Raw genomic sequence first — 9,533 nt, 5'->3', positions numbered from 1 at the left:
GGGTGAGATCCTGCCATTTATTACTGTAAGTGGATACAAAACGTACCTGATCCATTTCTTTTCCTTGATCCTTAACTTGATGTGGACCATATAGTAGCTGATTATGTGGAGTCTTTTTCGCCCTCAGATATCCTCTTTTTATGGTCCTCTTACTGTATCCCCTCTGCAAAAATCTCCTAGATAAATCTTCAGATTGTTTTTCAAAATTTTCCTTGTTGGAGCAGATTCTTTTTGCCCGTAAAAACTGGCCAATTGGAATGCCACGTATAGTAGATCTGGGATGAGATGAATCCGCTCTGAGTAGGGAATTTGTAGCTGTTGGCTTTCTATACATATCCGTTTGGATCCGACCTTCTTGGTCTGTAGTAATTTTAATATCCAAGAAATCAATTGTCCTGCCAAAAGTGTAAGTCAATTTGATATTTTGCTCGTTATCATTTAATTTTAACATTAGATTGTTAAGTCCCTCTGCATCACCTTCCCACAAAAATAGAACGTCATCTATGTACCTCATCCAATTTTGAACATAGTTCATTTCTTGGATGAGGCCACCTTGAAAAATCTCCCTCTCCCAAGCCCCCAAAAAAAGGTTAGTGTAAGCCGGGGCACAGGAAGCCCCCATTGCCGTACCCTGTGTTTGAAGGTACATCTGTGAGTTAAAAGTAAACACATTATGATTTAACAAAAATTCCAACAGGGTTATAACAAGCTCGGCCAGGGGGCCACCCAAATTACTGGAAGCAAGGAATAACTTGACTGCTTTCAATCCATCCACATGTTTAATTGATGTGTAGAGGGACTCCACATCGGCCGTGACCAAGACCATGTTGTCCTCCAAACATATCTGGTCAAGACGTTGTAATGCCGATGTGGTGTCCCTAATATATGATGGAAGTGTGACAACTAGAGGTCTCAAAAAATAATCAACCACATCAGAGACAATTTCGCATAGGCCTCCATTACCTGCGACTATGGGTCGTCCTGGAGGATCCGTGGGGTTCTTGTGAAGTTTCGGTATCAAATAAAACGTGGGAAGCTTCGGTTTAAAATTCTTAATCCTGTCCAAAAAGCTTTTAGTTATAATGTTCTGTTCAAATGCCTTTTCCAAAATGTCGACCAAATCCGCCTGGAAAGCAGACAAAGGGTTATAACTCAACTTACGATAACATCGTGCATCATCCAGTAGTTTATTGGCCTGTTTCTCATATAATTTAGTTGGCCAGATGACCAGGTTGCCCCCTTTGTCTGCTGACTTAAAAACTATATCATCCCAGGACTTTAAATCTTCTATGGCAGCTCTTTCAGATCTTGTAAGATTAGAAATCCCCTTTTGGGCCTGTGCCAGGGTCTCTATGTCCCTTGTAACCAGCTTGGTAAACATGTCTATGGCTGGACATAGACCTAAAGCAGGAAATTTGGTAGATTTTGAACATAAGTGTGATGGAATAGCACTAACCTCCCGTTCCATGTTTTCCTCTTCCAGGGAGATCAGAATTTCCAAAATTTTCTGCTCTTCATCCTTAGTACATTGGTCGACCATTTGATCCTTCGCATGAAGTTTTTTCAAAATAAGCTTTCTGGCAAAAAGGTGAGTATCTTTTATGGATGTGAAAGTATCTAAATGGCAAGAGGGAGAAAACGTTAAACCTCGCTGTAACACATCCAATTGGACCTCCGAGAGTACATGTTGGGATAAATTTACCACCTGATATTTATCTTTATTTCTTCTGCCCTTTTGTGTCTTATTGAACATGTCCGGGAATTTCCTCCTTTGATTGCCACTACGTAATTGAAAATCTCGTGTAGATTCACCTTCACTTGTGGAAGCATTGCTATCCATATCTGACATACTTGTGGTGGCAGATTCCTCCCTTTTTCTAAAGTTTGGCACAAGTTTTTTCCCATTGTTTTTCGGGTATTGCCATCTATAAATTCTATTAGCATCATAATCTGCAATATCTCTTTGAAATTTTTTCGATTTCTCCTGGCTGACATTATCCTCCCATTTCGTAATATCCATATCCAGTTCTTTTTGCCATCTTTCAAATTGATCCTTCTGCATCTCCTTTTGGAGTGTTTTTTGTAAATCCTCCAAATTCTTATCAATCTCTTGTAGAGATGTAGTATTATTATCTATCAATATCTGGATAAAATCCAGTGAACAAGTTGAAGCGGCCAACATCCATCTCTTGATAAATTCAGGGTTACCCAAATCATAGGTAGGATATAATTGAACTCTCAGTCCACGGGGAATAATTTTCTTGGTGTGGTAATTTTCTAACGTTGTTCTGTTCCACCATATTCTGATTTTACGCTGCAAGCGCATTTCTATATTGAAATATTAAATCCTTTATTTCATGAGGGGCATCCTGCGAAACGACAGGAACACTCTGTTTAAAGATATCTACCGCCTTAGAACGCCAGGCCAACTCTCTGGCTTTGAAATCCATAACAAGCGACACTCTGTTAATAACAACAGACATAAGTCATGATATAACCACCAAAAGTCTTAATATAAACTATCATGGCACTTTTAAACATGAAATTTAACCAAAAAGCGGACTTACATTACTTTAGCCGCAAAAAGAGAACCATGCAATCATTAATCATTATATAATAAATCTTTATTCAATTTTATAAAATCAACAAAGCAACTATATCAAAAGAACAGAGTGTTCCAAGGGGACCAGCCGATAACAACACCACTTAGATACCACAGATTATCTACCATCCGATCAGGCAATATGTCCCATCAGAAAATGAATAAATTATATATCTAAAGTCACTAACTGATACTTCCTCAATGATGTAATATATAAATTGATAGCACATGTCCCAATTATGCAGCTCAACAAAAGGCTTGCCTGTATCCCATCCACTTTACTATCAATAGAATAACCTCAGTCAGCATAGGTATTCATAGTATATAAAATCTGATATCTACCTGAAAGGATCGTAGTGCCGCAGACCGAGTGGTGCAGAGTGTATATCAGCGTGTCCTCCCTCGTGCGCCCCGACGCGCGTTTCGCCCAGAGCTTCTTCCGGGGGCGTGTCCAATTGAGGAGAGGATGGTCTCTTATATGACTATTGGCCAATGGGAACATACTACGTCAATGAGGGGGTGGATAATCATGTGATCGGCATCAATACCGCATAGCAATATCTTAAACGTAACAACATAACATAAAATAAAGGGGGTGGATATTCCCAGTATTTATCAGATCTACATGGCGCATGCTGCTTCCGCCCTGCTCCTACATCAAACATTGTTTCTGGGCAAGCGCTCATAGGAACGCAAGTGGTTTACCGGCGTAACCATGATAGAGCGCGCTCAGAAGCATATGGAGCTAGGACTTCCTGCGCATGCGCACCGATCCGCAAACACATGTAAAGAGTGCATAATGATAGATCTGTTCCATTAAAAAAAGGGGGTGATCTCAAAATACAATTACTAATATAAATTAGGAATCAGTGAAAAAATCCATAATAGTGATAAGCAGTAATAGTGAACAACTGCTTGTAAAAAATAGTAAAAGTGAATGAGTTACTTACTACAATGATTTATATAAATAAGACTAATAAATAAGTGAACTATTTTAATATTTTATTACAAAGTGCCAAAAGTGAAAAGTGCGCTGTGCCCAAATAGTGTAAAATTATTTGTACAAACTTCATAATTATATATACTAATTAATAAATATACTAAAGATAAGAAGGTGACCACCTGATAATAATCATTTCACTGAAAGTGCAACTATGTGATATACTACTCACTATAAAACTTATAAAATCCATAAATATATCAAAGTATAAATATTATATAGACTATAACTAATCATATATTATCTACCTATAACAACATATTAATCCCTTATTTTTATCCCCCATTATTAAAGTTCCAATTTCTGGGTATCACTGAAAATATCCCACATCCCCCTATTTATACTAATATAACTATCAATATCCTTAGTAATCTATGGCAGTTTTTGGACAATAAAAATACAAATACAAATATGACATCTTGCAGAACTCGTGAGCATGTCAAAGATATAGAGAAAGCCAAGACAAGTGACGCTATTGATGCCTTAAAAACTATACCTAGACACTTCAGAAGATATCATAATTGTTTAAGCGGGGACCTAACCGTAAGAGCTATAGATCAGGTGGACTTGGGAACTAGGGGTGGTGACTTGAGTCAGGCATTGGCACGTCTGGAGAGTAAATGGATTTATCGTTTGGGAGCTATGAGTCCCCAGGGATTAAATGAAAGTTTTGGTTTTGCAGCATTTCTATGAGGAAAAATTTTTTTTGTATTATATAAAAAAAAAATTTGTATTATAGGGCATTCTTTTACATGTGAGGAGTCTCACTTTTAAGCTTTTTATATTGTATTTTATATGTATGTTCTGATATGTTGTATTTTTATCTTTTAGATGGTTTCTTATGGGCTATATTAATAATATCAATATCCAGTGGGGGTTCTCCATATTTTATGGGCTAATTTATCAGAGACATGAAGATGGATATTTCGGATACCCATTGGAGAAATGGACACAACGGAACGGCATTTGAAGAGGATATCCTGATTTGGACATTTGGGACTGCAAGATGTCATATTTGTATTTGTATTTTTATTGTCCAAAAACTGCCATAGATTACTAAGGATATTGATAGTTATATTAGTATAAATAGGGGGATGTGGGATATTTTCAGTGATATCCAGAAATTGGAACTTTAATAATGGGGGATAAAAATAAGGGATTAATATGTTGTTATAGATAGATAATATATGATTAGTTATAGTCTATATAATATTTATACTTTGATATATTTATGGATTTTATAAGTTTTATAGTGAGTAGTATATCACATAGTTGCACTTTCAGTAAAATGATTATTATCAGGTGGTCACCTTCTTATCTTTAGTATATTTATTAATTAGTATATATAATTATGAAGTTTGTACGAATAATTTTACACTATTTGGGCACAGCGCACTTTTCACTTTTGGCACTTTGTAATAAAATATTAAAATAGTTCACTTATTTATTAGTCTTATTTATATAAATCATTGTAGTAAGTAACTCATTCACTTTTACTATTTTTTACAAGCAGTTGTTCACTATTACTGCTTATCACTATTATGGATTTTTTCACTGATTCCTAATTTATATTAGTAATTGTATTTTGAGATCACCCCCTTTTTTTAATGGAACAGATCTATCATTATGCACTCTTTACATGTGTTTGCGGATCGGTGCGCATGCGCAGGAAGTCCTAGCTCCATATGCTTCTGAGCGCGCTCTATCATGGTTACGCCGGTAAACCACTTGCGTTCCTATGAGCGCTTGCCCAGAAACAATGTTTGATGTAGGAGCAGGGCGGAAGCAGCATGCGCCATGTAGATCTGATAAACACTGGGAATATCCACCCCCTTTATTTTATGTTATGTTGTTACGTTTAAGATATTGCTATGCGGTATTGATACCGATCACATGATTATCCACCCCCTCATTGACGTAGTACGTTCCCATTGGCCAATAGTCATATAAGAGACCATCCTCTCCTCAATTGGACACGCCCGCGGAAGAAGCTCTGGGCGAAACGCGCGTCGGGGCGCACGAGGGAGGACACGCTGATATACACTCTGCACCACTCGGTCTGCGGCACTACGATCCTTTCAGGTAGATATCAGATTTTATATACTATGAATACCTATGCTGACTGAGGTTATTCTATTGATAGTAAAGTGGATGGGATACAGGCAAGCCTTTTGTTGAGCTGCATAATTGGGACATGTGCTATCAATTTATATATTACATCATTGAGGAAGTATCAGTTAGTGACTTTAGATATATAATTTATTCATTTTCTGATGGGACATATTGCCTGATCGGATGGTAGATAATCTGTGGTATCTAAGTGGTGTTGTTATCGGCTGGTCCCCTTGGAACACTCTGTTCTTTTGATATAGTTGCTTTGTTGATTTTATAAAATTGAATAAAGATTTATTATATAATGATTAATGATTGCATGGTTCTCTTTTTGCAGCTAAAGTAATGTAAGTCCGCTTTTTGGTTAAATTTCATGTTTAAAAGTGCCATGATAGTTTATATTAAGACTTTTGGTGGTTATATCATGACTTATGTCTGTTGTTATTAACAGAGTGTCGCTTGTTATGGATTTCAAAGCCAGAGAGTTGGCCTGGCGTTCTAAGGCGGTAGATATCTGTCATGATTCTCAATGGCGAGAGAACATAGCCCAGCAAATATGAGAACTAGCTCTTGGAAGATGGAAACTATACTGACCATGAACTAAACCTGCCGCACAACTAGAAGTGGCCGGGTAGCATGCCTACGTTTTTTAACCCTAGATGCCCAGCGCCAGCCGGAGAACTACCTAATCCTAGCAGAGGAAAAGACAGTCCTGGCTCACCTCTAGAGAAATTTTCCCAAAAGGCAGACAGAGGCCCCCACATATATTGGCGGTGATTTCAGATGAAATGACAAACGTAGTATGAAAATAGGTTTAGCAAAATCGAGGTCCGCTTTCTAGATAGCAGGAAGACAGAAAGGACACTTTCATGGTCAGCAGAAAACTCTATCAAAACACCATCCAGAAATTCCTTTAAGACTCTAGCATTAACTCATAACACCAGAGTGGCAATTTCCGATCACAAGAGCTTTCCAGACACAGTAACGAAACAGCAGCTGTGAACAGGAACAAAATGCAAAAACACACAAGGACAAAAGTCCAACTTAGCTGGGAGTAGTCTAGTAGCAGGAACAAGCACAGAAGGCTTCTGATTACATTGTTGACCGGCAAGAAACTGACAGAGGAGCAAGGTTATATAGCGACTCCCACATCCTGATAGGAGCAGGTGAACAGAGGGGATGATGCACACAAGTTCAATTCCACAAGTGGCCACCGGGGGAGCCCAGAATCCAATTTCACAACAGTACCCCCCCCTCAAGGAGGGGGCACCGAACCCTCACCAGAACCACCAGGGCGATCAGGGTGAGCCCTATGAAAGGCACGGACAAGATCGGAGGCATGAACATCAGAGGCAGTGACCCAAGAATTATCCTCCTGACCGTATCCCTTCCATTTGACCAGATACTGGAGTTTCCGTCTGGAAACACGAGAGTCTAAGATCTTTTCCACAACGTACTCCAACTCACCCTCAACCAACACCGGAGCAGGAGGCTCAACGGAAGGCACAACCGGTACCTCATACCTGCGCAACAATGACCGATGAAAAACATTATGAATCGAAAAGGATGCAGGGAGGTCCAAACGGAAGGACACAGGGTTAAGAATCTCCAATATCTTGTACGGGCCGATGAACCGAGGCTTAAACTTAGGAGAAGAAACCCTCATAGGGACAAAACGAGAAGACAACCACACCAAGTCCCCAACACAAAGCCGAGGACCAACACGACGACGGCGGTTGGCAAAAAGCTGAGTCTTCTCCTGGGACAACTTCAAATTGTCCACCACCTGCCCCCAAATCTGATGCAACCTCTCCACCACAGCATCCACTCCAGGACAATCCGAAGATTCCACTTGACCGGAGGAAAATCGAGGATGAAACCCCGAATTACAGAAAAACGGGGACACCAAGGTGGCAGAGCTGGCCCGATTATTGAGGGCGAACTCCGCCAAAGGCAAAAAAGCAACCCAATCATCCTGATCCGCAGACACAAAACACCTCAAATATGTCTCCAAGGTCTGATTAGTCCGCTCGGTCTGGCCATTAGTCTGAGGATGGAAAGCAGACGAAAAAGACAAATCTATGCCCATCCTAGCACAGAATGCCCGCCAAAATCTAGACACGAATTGGGTCCCTCTGTCAGAAACGATATTCTCAGGAATACCATGCAAACGAACAACATTTTGAAAAAACAGAGGAACCAACTCGGAAGAAGAAGGCAACTTAGGCAAGGGAACCAGATGGACCATCTTCGAGAAACGGTCACACACCACCCAGATGACAGACATCTTCTGAGAAACAGGCAGATCCGAAATAAAATCCATCGAGATGTGCGTCCAAGGCCTCTTCGGGATAGGCAAGGGCAACAACAATCCACTAGCCCGAGAACAACAAGGCTTGGCCCGAGCACAAACGTCACAAGACTGCACAAAGCCTCGCACATCTCGTGACAGGGAAGGCCACCAGAAGGACCTTGCCACCAGATCCCTGGTACCAAAGATTCCAGGATGACCTGCCAACGCAGAAGAATGAACCTCAGAGATGACTCTACTGGTCCAATCATCAGGAACAAACAGTCTACCAGGTGGGCAACGATCAGGTCTATCCGCCTGAAACTCCTGCAAGGCCCGCCGCAGGTCTGGAGAAACGGCAGACAATATCACTCCATCTTTAAGGATACCTGTGGGCTCTGAATTACCAGGGGAGTCAGGCTCAAAACTCCTAGAAAGGGCATCCGCCTTAACATTCTTAGAACCCGGTAGGTACGACACCACAAAATTAAACCGAGAGAAAAACAACGACCAGCGCGCCTGTCTAGGATTCAGGCGCCTGGCAGACTCAAGGTAAATTAAATTTTTGTGGTCAGTCAATACCACCACCTGATGTCTGGCCCCCTCAAGCCAGTGACGCCACTCCTCAAAAGCCCACTTCATGGCCAAAAGCTCCCGATTCCCAATATCATAATTCCGCTCGGCGGGCGAAAATTTACGGGAAAAAAAAGCACAAGGTCTCATCACGGAGCAGTCGGAACTTCTCTGCGACAACACCGCCCCAGCTCCGATCTCAGAAGCGTCGACCTCAACCTGAAAAGGAAGAGCAACATCAGGCTGACGCAACACTGGGGCGGAAGAAAAGCGGCGCTTGAGCTCCCGAAAGGCCTCCACAGCATCAGGGGACCAATCAGCAACATCAGCACCCTTCTTAGTCAAATCAGTCAATGGTTTTACAACATCAGAAAAACCAGCAATAAATCGACGATAAAAGTTAGCAAAGCCCAAAAATTTCTGAAGACTCTTAAGAGAAGAGGGTTGCGTCCAATCACCAATAGCCTGAACCTTGACAGGATCCATCTCGATGGAAGAGGGGGAAAAAATGTATCCCAAGAAAGAAATCTTTTGAACCCCAAAAACACACTTAGAACCCTTCACACACAAGGAATTAGACCGCAAAACCTGAAAAACCCTCCTGACCTGCTGGACATGAGAGTCCCAGTCATCCGAAAAAATCAGAATATCATCCAGATACACAATCATAAATTTATCCAAATAATCGCGGAAAATGTCATGCATAAAGGACTGGAAGACTGAAGGGGCATTTGAAAGACCAAAAGGCATCACCAAATACTCAAAATGGCCCTCGGGCGTATTAAATGCGGTTTTCCACTCATCCCCCTGCTTGATTCGCACCAAATTATACGCCCCACGGAGATCAATCTTAGAGAACCACTTGGCCCCCTTTATACGAGCAAACAAATCAGTAAGCAGTGGTAACGGATATTGATATTTAACCGTGATTTTATTCAAAAGTCGATAATCAATAC

This window comes from Ranitomeya variabilis, chromosome 4 (assembly GCF_051348905.1).
Source record: "Ranitomeya variabilis isolate aRanVar5 chromosome 4, aRanVar5.hap1, whole genome shotgun sequence".
Classification (NCBI taxonomy): Eukaryota; Metazoa; Chordata; class Amphibia; order Anura; family Dendrobatidae; genus Ranitomeya; species Ranitomeya variabilis.
This window is presented reverse-complemented; position numbering follows the sequence as displayed.